Consider the following 9,921-nt stretch of genomic DNA (forward strand, 5'->3'; position numbering starts at 1 on the left):
CTGATCACAATCTTGATGTGATTGGCCTGACTGAAACATGGCTTAAGCCTGATGAATTTACTGTGTTAAATGAGGCCTCACCTCCGGGCTAAACTAGTGACCATATCCCCCGTGCATCCCGCAAAGGCGGAGGTGTTGCTAACATTTACGATAGCAAATTTCAATTTACAAAAAAAAAAATGACGTTTTCGTCTTTTGAGCTTCTAGTCATGAAATCTATGCAGCCTACTCAATCACTTTTTATAGCTACTGTTTACAGGCCTCCTGGGCCTCAGCGTTACTCACTGAGTTCCCTGAGTTCCTATCGGACCTTGTAGTCATAGCAGATAATATTCTAATCTTTGGTGACTTTAATATTCACATGGAAAAGTCCACAGACCCACTCCAAAAGGCTTTCATCGACTCAGTGGGTTTTGTCCAACATGTCTCTGGACCCACTCACTGTCACAGTCATACGCTGGACCTAGTTTTGTCCCATGGAATAAATGTTGTGGATCTTAATGTTTTTCCTCATAATCCTGGACTATCGGACCACCATTTTATTACGTTTGCAATTGCAACAAATAATCTGCTCAGACCCCAAACAAGGAACATCAAAAGTCGTGCTATAAATTCACAGACAACACAAAGATTCCTTGATGTCCTTCCAGATTCCCTCTGTCTACCCAAGGACGCCAGAGGACAAAAATCAGTTAACCACCTAATTGAGGAACTCAATTTAACCTTGCGCAATACCCTAGATGCAGTTGCACCCCTAAAAATTAAAAACATTTCTCATAAGAAACTAGCTCCCTGGTACACAGAAAATACCCGAGCTCTGAAGCAAGCTTCCAGAAAATTGGAACGGAAATGGCGCCACACCAAACTGGAAGTCTTCCGACTAGCTTGGAAAGACAGTACTGTGCAGTACCAAAGAGCCCTTACTGCTGCTCGATCATCCTATTTTTCTAACTTAATTGAGGAAAATAAGAACAATCCGAAATTCCTTTTTGATACTGTCGCAAAGCTAACTAAAAAGCAGCATTCCCCAAGAGAGGATGACTTTCACTTTAGCAGTGATAAATTCAGGAACTTCTTTGAGGAAAAGATTATGATTATTAGAAAGCAAATTACGGACTCCTCTTTAAATCTGCGTATTCCTTCAAAGCTCAGTTGTCCTGAGTCTGCACAACTCTGCCAGGACCAAGGATCAAGAGAGACGCTCAACTGTTTTAGTACTATATCTCTTGACACAATGATGAAAATAATCATGGCCTCTAAACCTTCAAGCTGCAAGCCCTATTCCAACTAAACTACTGAAAAAGCTGCTTCCTGTGCTTGGCCCTCCTATGTTGAACATAATAAACGGCTCTCTATCCACCGGATGTGTACCAAACTCACTAAAAGTGGCAGTAATAAAACCTCTCTTGAAAAAGCCAAACCTTGACCCAGAAAATATAAAAAACTTTTGGCCTATATCGAATCTTCCATTCCTCTCAAAAATGTTAGAAAAGGCTGTTGCGCAGCAACTCACTGCCTTCCTGAAGACAAACAATGTATACGAAATGCTTCAGTCTGGTTTTAGACCCCATCATAGCACTGAGACGGCACTTGTGAAGGTGGTAAATGACATTTTAATGGCATCGGACCAAGGCTCTGCATCTGTCCTCGTGCTCCTAGACCTTAGTGCTGCTTTTGATACCATCGATCACCACATTCTTTTGGAGAGATTGGAAACCCAAATTGGTCTACACGGACAAGTTCTGGCCTGGTTTAGATCTTATCTGTCGGAAAGATATCAGTTTGTCTCTGTGAATGGTTTGTCCTCTGACAAATCAACTGTACATTTCGGTGTTCCTCAAGGTTCCGTTTTAGGACCACTATTGTTTTCACTATATATTTTACCTCTTGGGGATGTTATTCGAAAACATAATGTTAACTTTCACTGCTATGTGGATGACACACAGCTGTACATTTCAATGAAACATGGTGAAGCCCCAAAATTGCCCTTGCTAGAAGCATGTGTTTCAGACATAAGGAAGTGGATGGCTGCAAACGTTCTACTTTTAAACTCGGACAAAACAGAGATGCTTGTTCTAGGTCCCAAGAAACAAAGATATCTTCTGTTGAATCTGACAATTAATCTTAACGGTTGTACAGTCGTCTCAAATAAAACTGTGAAGGACCTTGGCGTTACTCTGGACCCTGATCTCTCTTTTGAAGAACATATCAAGACCATTTCAAGGACAGCTTTTTTCCATCTACGTAACATTGCAAAAATCAGAAACTTTCTGTCCAAAAATGATGCAGAAAAATTAATCAATGCTTTTGTCACTTCTAGGTTAGACTACTGCAATGCTCTACTTTCCGGCTACCCGGATAAAGCACTAAATAAACTTCAGTTAGTGCTAAATACGGCTGCTAGAATCCTGACTAGAACCAAAAAATGTGATCATATTACTCCAGTGCTAGCCTCTCTACACTGGCTTCCTGTCAAAGCAAGGGCTGATTTCAAGGTTTTACTGCTAACCTACAAAGCATTACATGGGCTTGCTCCTACCTATCTCTCTGATTTGGTCCTGCCGTACATACCTACACGTACGCTACGGTCACAAGACGCAGGCCTCCTAATTGTCCCTAGAATTTCTAAGCAAACAGCTGGAGGCAGGGCTTTCTCCTATAGAGCTCCATTTTTATGGAACGGTCTGCCTACCCATGTCAGAGACGCAAACTCGGTCTCAAGCTTTAAGTCTTTACTGAAGACTCATCTCTTCAGTGGGTCATATGATTGAGTGTAGTCTGGCCCAGGAGTGGGAAGGTGAACGGAAAGGCTCTGGAGCAACGAACCGCCCTTGCTGTCTCTGCCTGGCCGGTTCCCCTCTTTCCACTGGGATTCCACTGGGCTGAGTCACTGGCTTACTGGGGCCCTCTCATGCCGTCCCTGGAGAGGGTGGATTCACTGATGTGGTCATCCTGTCTGGGTTGGCGCCCCCCCCCCCCCCCCCCTTGGGTTGTGCCGTGGCGGAGGTCTTTGTGGGCTTTGTGGGCTTTGTGGGCTTTGTTGTCTCAGGATGGTAAGTTGGTGGTTGAAGATATCCCTCTAGTGGTGTGGGGGCTGTGCTTTGGCAAAGTGGGTGGGGTTATATCCTTCCTGTTTGGCCCTGTCCGGGGGTGTCCTCGGATGGGGCCACAGTGTCTCCTGACCCCTCCTGTCTCAGCCTCCAGTATTTATGCTGCAGTAGTTTATGTGTCGGGGGGGCTAGGGTCCGTTTGTTATATCTGGAGTACTTCTCCTGTCCTATTCGGTGTCCTGTGTGAATCTAAGTGTGCGTTCTCTAATTCTCTCCTTCTCTCTTTCTTTCTCTCTCTCGGAGGACCTGAGCCCTAGGACCATGCCCCAGGACTACCTGACATGATGACTCCTTGCTGTCCCCAGTCCACCTGGCCGTGCTGCTGCTCCGGTTTCAACTGACCTGAGCCCTAGGACCATGCCTCAGGACTACCTGACATGATGACTCCTTGCTGTCCCCAGTCCACCTGACCGTGCTGCTGCTCCAGTTTCAACTGTTCTGCCTTATTATTATTCGACCATGCTGGTCATTTATGAACATTTGAACATCTTGGCCATGTTCTGTTATAATCTCCACCCGGCACAGCCAGAAGAGGACTGGCCACCCCACATAGCCTGGTTCCTCTCTAGGTTTCTTCCTAGGTTTTGGCCTTTCTAGGGAGTTTTTCCTAGCTACCGTGCTTCTACACCTGCATTGCTTGCTGTTTGGGGTTTTAGGCTGGGTTTCTGTACAGCACTTTGAGATATCAGCTGATGTACGAAGGGCTATATAAATAAATTTGATTTGATTTGATTTGCAGCAAAACGCCATCCCATCTGGTTTATGCTTAGTGGGACTAATATTTGACTATCATTTGTTTTTCAACAGGACAATGAACCAACACACCTCCAGGCTGTGTAAGGGCTATTTGACCAGGGAGAGTAGTGGAGTGCTGCATCAGGTGACCTGGCCTCCACAATCACCCAACCTCAACCCAATTGAGATGGTTTGGGATGAGTTGGACAGCAGAGTGAAGGAAAAGGAAGTGCTCAGCATATGTGGGAACTCCACTAAAAACTCCTCTAAAATATTAAATACATTTTGATTTGTTTAACACTTTTTTGGTTACTACATGATTCCATATGTGTTATTTCATAGTTGTGAGGTCTTCACTATTATTCTACAATGTAGAAAATTATTTAAAAAATAAAGAAAACCCTGAAATGAGTAGATGTAGTTACTATCTTGTCTCATCGCTACAACTCCCGTACGGGCTCGGGAGAGACGAAGGTCGAGAGCCATGCGTCCTCTGATACACAACCCAACCAAGCCGCACTGCTTCTTAACACAGCGCGCATCCAACCTGGAAGCCAGCTGCACCAATGTGTCGGCGGAAACACTCCCGGCCCGCCACAGCAGTTGCTAGTGAGCAATGAGATAAGGATATCCCTACCGGCCAAACCCTCTCTAACCCGGACGACGCTAGGCCAATTGTGCGTCGCCCCATGGACCTCCCGGTCGCGGCCGGCTGCGACAGAGCCAGCTCGAACCCAGAGTCTCTGGTGGCACAGCCTTAGACCACTGCACCACCCGGGAGGCCCCTGAAAAATAGTTTTTTATCTCAACGAGACTAACTAAAATAAATTAATAAATATTTTATGTTATTGTCTGTTCCAGTTGAGGAGGACGGAGGAGTCTCACCAGGAAGCTACAGAGAAGGAGGTAGAGAGGATTCTGGGATACCTGCAGGGCTACTTCAATGATGACCGTGAGTCATGACTGTTGTCTAATAATAATACATTATATTTAAATAGCGGTTTTCAAGGACTGTCTCTTTACAATTGTATAAAGGAAAACACAAGACAACAGAACTAAACAGAAAGGAATGAAAAAGATGAAACAGATTAGGGCTCAAGGAAAAGAAAGGTTGTGATGACTCTAGCTATGACTCTGACTCTGACTCTAGCTATGACTCTGACTATGACTCTAACTGTAGCTATGACTCTGACTATGACTCTGACTCTAGCTATGACTCTGACTATGACTCTGACTCTAGAAAGGGAATACCCCCCTGAATTGGACAAAAATGAATGGCAAGATATTGGCATTGGACAAACCATTTACACAATGTCCAATACCACCCAAAGCGACGTTGATTCGTGCAAAGTATATGGCAAATGCCATATGGCAATTGCCAATTGTAACACTTCAAAAATCCAACAGGGGGCGAGTGCGCTCCACCGGGGTTTTTCATATTGGAAATGCAGCCCAAGTCAACATCCAAAAGCAAAATTTTGAAAAAAGATTTTTTTTTTTTTAAACTTATCACCCCTTAATAAAAAAGTGCTTTCTGGGCCGTTTTTCGAAATTCTTTCGATTTTTTTGTCAATTACACATGTGTAAGAACTGTATGAATATACTTTTGTCCAATTTTGTTATCATATTTTTTTTTTTTTAATTACATGCGCATAAGGCATATGTTTTGTCCATTTTTAATATGATTTCATAGGAAGTCAAAAGTCAAAAGTCAAAAATGTCAAAATTTGGTAAAAAACTTCACACATCCTTAAAAAAGTGCTTTCTGGACCGTTTTTCAAAATTCTTTCAATTTTTGTGTCAATTACACATGTATAAGAACTTTATCAACATACTTTAGTCATACTTTATTATCTTTTTTTTTTTTTTTTACTTGTGCATAAGGCATATGTTTTCTCCATTTAGAATATGATTTCATTGGAAGTCAAAAGTCAAAAGTCAAAAATGTCAAAATTTTATAAAAAACTTCACACACCCTTAAAAAAGTGCTTTCTGGACCGTTTTTCAAAATTCTTTCGAATTTTGTGTCAATTACACATGTATAAGAACTTTATCAACATACTTTAGTCATACTTTATTATCTTTTTTTTTTTTTTTTTACTTGTGCATAAGGCATATGTTTTCTCCATTTAGAATATGATTTCATTGGAAGTCAAAAGTCAAAAGTCAAAAATGTCAAAATTTTATAAAAAACTTCACATACCCTTAAAAAAGTGCTTTCTGGACCGTTTTTCAAAATTCTTTCGAATTTTGTGTCAATTACACACAGAATTGTATCAACATACTTTATTCATATTTTATTATCATAACTTTTTTTTTTTTTTTTACTTGTGCATAAGGCATATGTTTTGTCCATTTGCAATATGATTTAATAGGATGTCAAAAGTCGAAAATTATATATTTTTTAAAAACTTTAAAAACTAAAAAAAAAGTGCTTTCTGGACCGTTTTTCGAAATTGTTTCGATTTTAAGACAATTAATCATGTGTAAGAAGTGTATGAATATACTTTTGTAAAATGTTATTATCATAATTTTTTTTTTTTTACTTGTGCATAAGGAATATGATTTGTCCATTTGCAATATGATTTCATAGGAAGTCAAAAGTCAAAGTCAAAAGTCAATTTTTTTTGGGCCAAAATTGACTGAACTGATGAACTCGGGACGGCCGGGCAGTGATTCTGGTTCATCTCAATCGCTCGTTAGTGTTGATTTCAGAATGTCCATTTGGTGATGTTTTTTCACTATGGAATCATATTGCAAATGCACGTGCAACTGGTAACCCAAAAATAAAAAAATGGTGATTTCATTATGTCCATTTGTTTATGTTTCCTTACTTTTTCAAAGTCACCGTACATTTGCAATATGGTTCAATGGGCATGTACCAACACGAATTTGGCATGCTCAAAATTCAAACTATACTTTGCTCAAACTATACTTTTGTCAACTTGTATTATCATATTTTTTTTTTTTTTTACTTGTGCATAAGGCATATGTTTTGTCCATTTGCAATATGATTTCATAGGAAGTCAAAAGTCAAAGTCAAAAGTCTATTTTTGGGGGGGCCAAAATTGACTGTACTGATGAACTCGGGATGGCCGGGCAGTGATAGTTGTTCATTTCCATCACTCGTTGTGTTGATTTCATCATGTCCATTTGGTGATGTTTTTTCACTATAGAATCATATTGCAAATGCACATGCATTGTTGTGCAACTGGTAACCGAAAAAAAAAATGGTGATTTCATTATGTCCATTTGTTTATGTTTCCTTACTTTTTCAAAGTCACTGTGCATTTGCAATATGTTTTAATGGGCAGGTACCATCACGAATTGGTCATGCTATAAAAATCCTGCAGGAATGTGAAATTGACTGGCCCGATGAACTCGGGATGGCTTTGCAGTGATTCTGGGTCATCTCAATCGCTCGTTTGGGTTGATTTCATCATGTCCATTTGGTGATGTTTTTTCACTATAGAATCATATTACAAATGCACGTGCAACTGGTAACCAAAAAAAAAAAATGATGATTTCATTATGTCCATTTGTTTATGTTTCCTTACTTTTTCAAAGTCACTGTGCATTTGCAATATGTTTTAATGGGCAGGTACCATCACGAATTTGTCATGCTATAAAAATCCTGCAGGAATGTGAAATTGACTGGCCCGATGAACTCGGGATGGCTTTGCAGTGATTCTGGGTCATCTCAATCGCTCGTTTGGGTTGATTTCAGAATGTCACTTTGGTGATGTTTTTCACTATAGAATCATATTGCAAATGCACATGCATTGTTGTGCAACTGGTAACCAAAAAAAAAAAATGGTGATTTCATTATGTCAATTTGTTTATGTTTCCTTACTTTTTCAAAGTCACTGTGCATTTGCAATATGTTTTAATGGGCAGGTACCATCACGAATTGGTCATGCTATAAAAATCCTGCAGGAATGTGAAATTGACTGGCCCGATGAACTCGGGATGGCTTTGCAGTGATTCTGGGTCATCTCAATCGCTCATTAGGGTAGATTTCAGAATGTCGCTTTTGGTGATGGTACCTCACTGTTTAAACATATTGCAAATGTACAAGAGTCAAGTGGACAAGAGTCCATCAGTCAATTAGATATCATTCTGACACCAAACTGATACAAACTGACACCAAACCCACTTTTTCCAACTCGTTTAGTAGCCAACTATTACATACTTCAGAGCTGGCCCAAAATTCACAACGCCTTCAAAAAAACATAAAACACGTAGTTACGTTCTAGCTGCGGGTCCATTTCTTATGTTATGTGTTGGCCTAGCTGAGGCGACCCCGAATCCCAAGTTTCGGCTCGATAGGTCATTTGGTGTCCGAGAAAAACCCTAATTTGTGCTGAAAATCCACTATTTTCCATGCCTTGCTACGGGGTCCTTGAACGAGCTATCGGACAGAAACGTTGGGGTCCGTCTCTATGGGCCGAGCCGGTTTCAATGCACCTAGCCTTGCGTCTCTGAGAATTTTCTAAACGTCGTCATTTTCGTAATGGTCAAAATGAATTGAAGGTATTGCAAATGTACAAGGCTGTTTCTCGGTCCGAGAACCGTCTAGAGCCACGTAACTCACCACGCACCATCGACCGGAGGTCTAGAACAGGTTTCTAAAATTTCGGAACTCTAGGTCTGACGATTCTTTTTTAGCTCGAACAAAGCTAACTATTGCAGCCACTGTCTGTCTCTACGCACCCCAATACGTCCCTCCTTCCAAGTTGTGTTTTAGTGTGATTTTTTTTTCCTTTGAATTTTTTTGGGAAAAATGACTGATTTACAGTTCATGGGGGTTGCCTAATCACATATATGAAGTTTTGGACAGATCTGACTTTTTTAACCCTTCGAAACAGCCCCTGAGACACCAATTATGGCACTTCCGGTTGGCACAGGAAGCTATAAATCAACACATATCCTCATTGGGGTATGCTGTTACAGAATCCTGAGTTTTACGTTAAGAATTGACTGATTTACACAGGGTTGAATGCACTATGTCTATCAAACTGCAGGCAGGGTATGGGTAAACACTTTTAGGGTGATTTTAACCACTTCTGGTTGGTCCAGGAAGCTTAGAATCAACACAGGTAGACCTCATAGTGGCCTGATGGACTGGTACCGAAGACAGGTTCATACAGGCATTCATAACCCATATAGACTTCAGGTTGAAATTAGGGGTGCAGGCAATGTATTCCTATGGGGAGAGATGACACTGTAATCTGTGAGATCAAAAAACACTGTTTTACTGTTAAGGGTTAATGCCACACAGTCAAGGTTAGGCTTGCACGGATCGGGAGGACCTTAGGAACATTCCTGTGGTGGAATTTTTCTTCTCACCCTAACGGTTCTCTCACTCTCACCCAAAATCAAATGACATTGTGGGGCAGGCTTCATTTTGGGCCTACTATTCTAATGGTCGCTGCGCCTAGACCGAGCGAGCTACGGTCAAGCGGGATATCTCGTTGAACTCGGCACAGCCTAGGGATTATGGTAATGCCATTTCCTGCTCTCTGTGTCTTTAAGCACCGCACTTTATCACTCCATCCTTCCTGTGTGTGTGTGAGGGAGCTTTTCTTTGACATCTGTTGGGAGAAATGACTGATTTACAGTTCAGAAGGGTTACCTAGTCACACATATGAAATTTTGGAGAGATCAGACTTTTTTAACCCCTCGAAACAGCCCCTGAGACACCAATTATGGCACTTCCGGTTGGCACAGGAAGCTATAAGTCAACACATATCTTGATTGACATAGCCACTTACAGAATCCTGAGTTTTAAGTCTTTACGTTAAGAATTGACTGATCTACACAGGGTTGAATGCACTATGTCTATCAAACTGCAGGCAGGGTATGGGTATACACTTTTAGGGTGATTTTAACCATTTCCGGTTGCTCCAGGAAGCTTAGATTCGACACAGGTAGACCTCATAGTGGCCTGATGGACTGTCATAGAAGACAGGTTCATAAGGCATTCATAACCCACATAGGCTTCAGGTTGAATTTAGAGGTGCAGGCAATGTATTCCTATTGGGAGAGAAGTCAAAGCAAGCTGTTTCAAGTAAAC

Source organism: Oncorhynchus clarkii, chromosome 20, assembly GCF_045791955.1.
Source record: "Oncorhynchus clarkii lewisi isolate Uvic-CL-2024 chromosome 20, UVic_Ocla_1.0, whole genome shotgun sequence".
In the NCBI taxonomy this organism is placed as follows: domain Eukaryota; kingdom Metazoa; phylum Chordata; class Actinopteri; order Salmoniformes; family Salmonidae; genus Oncorhynchus; species Oncorhynchus clarkii.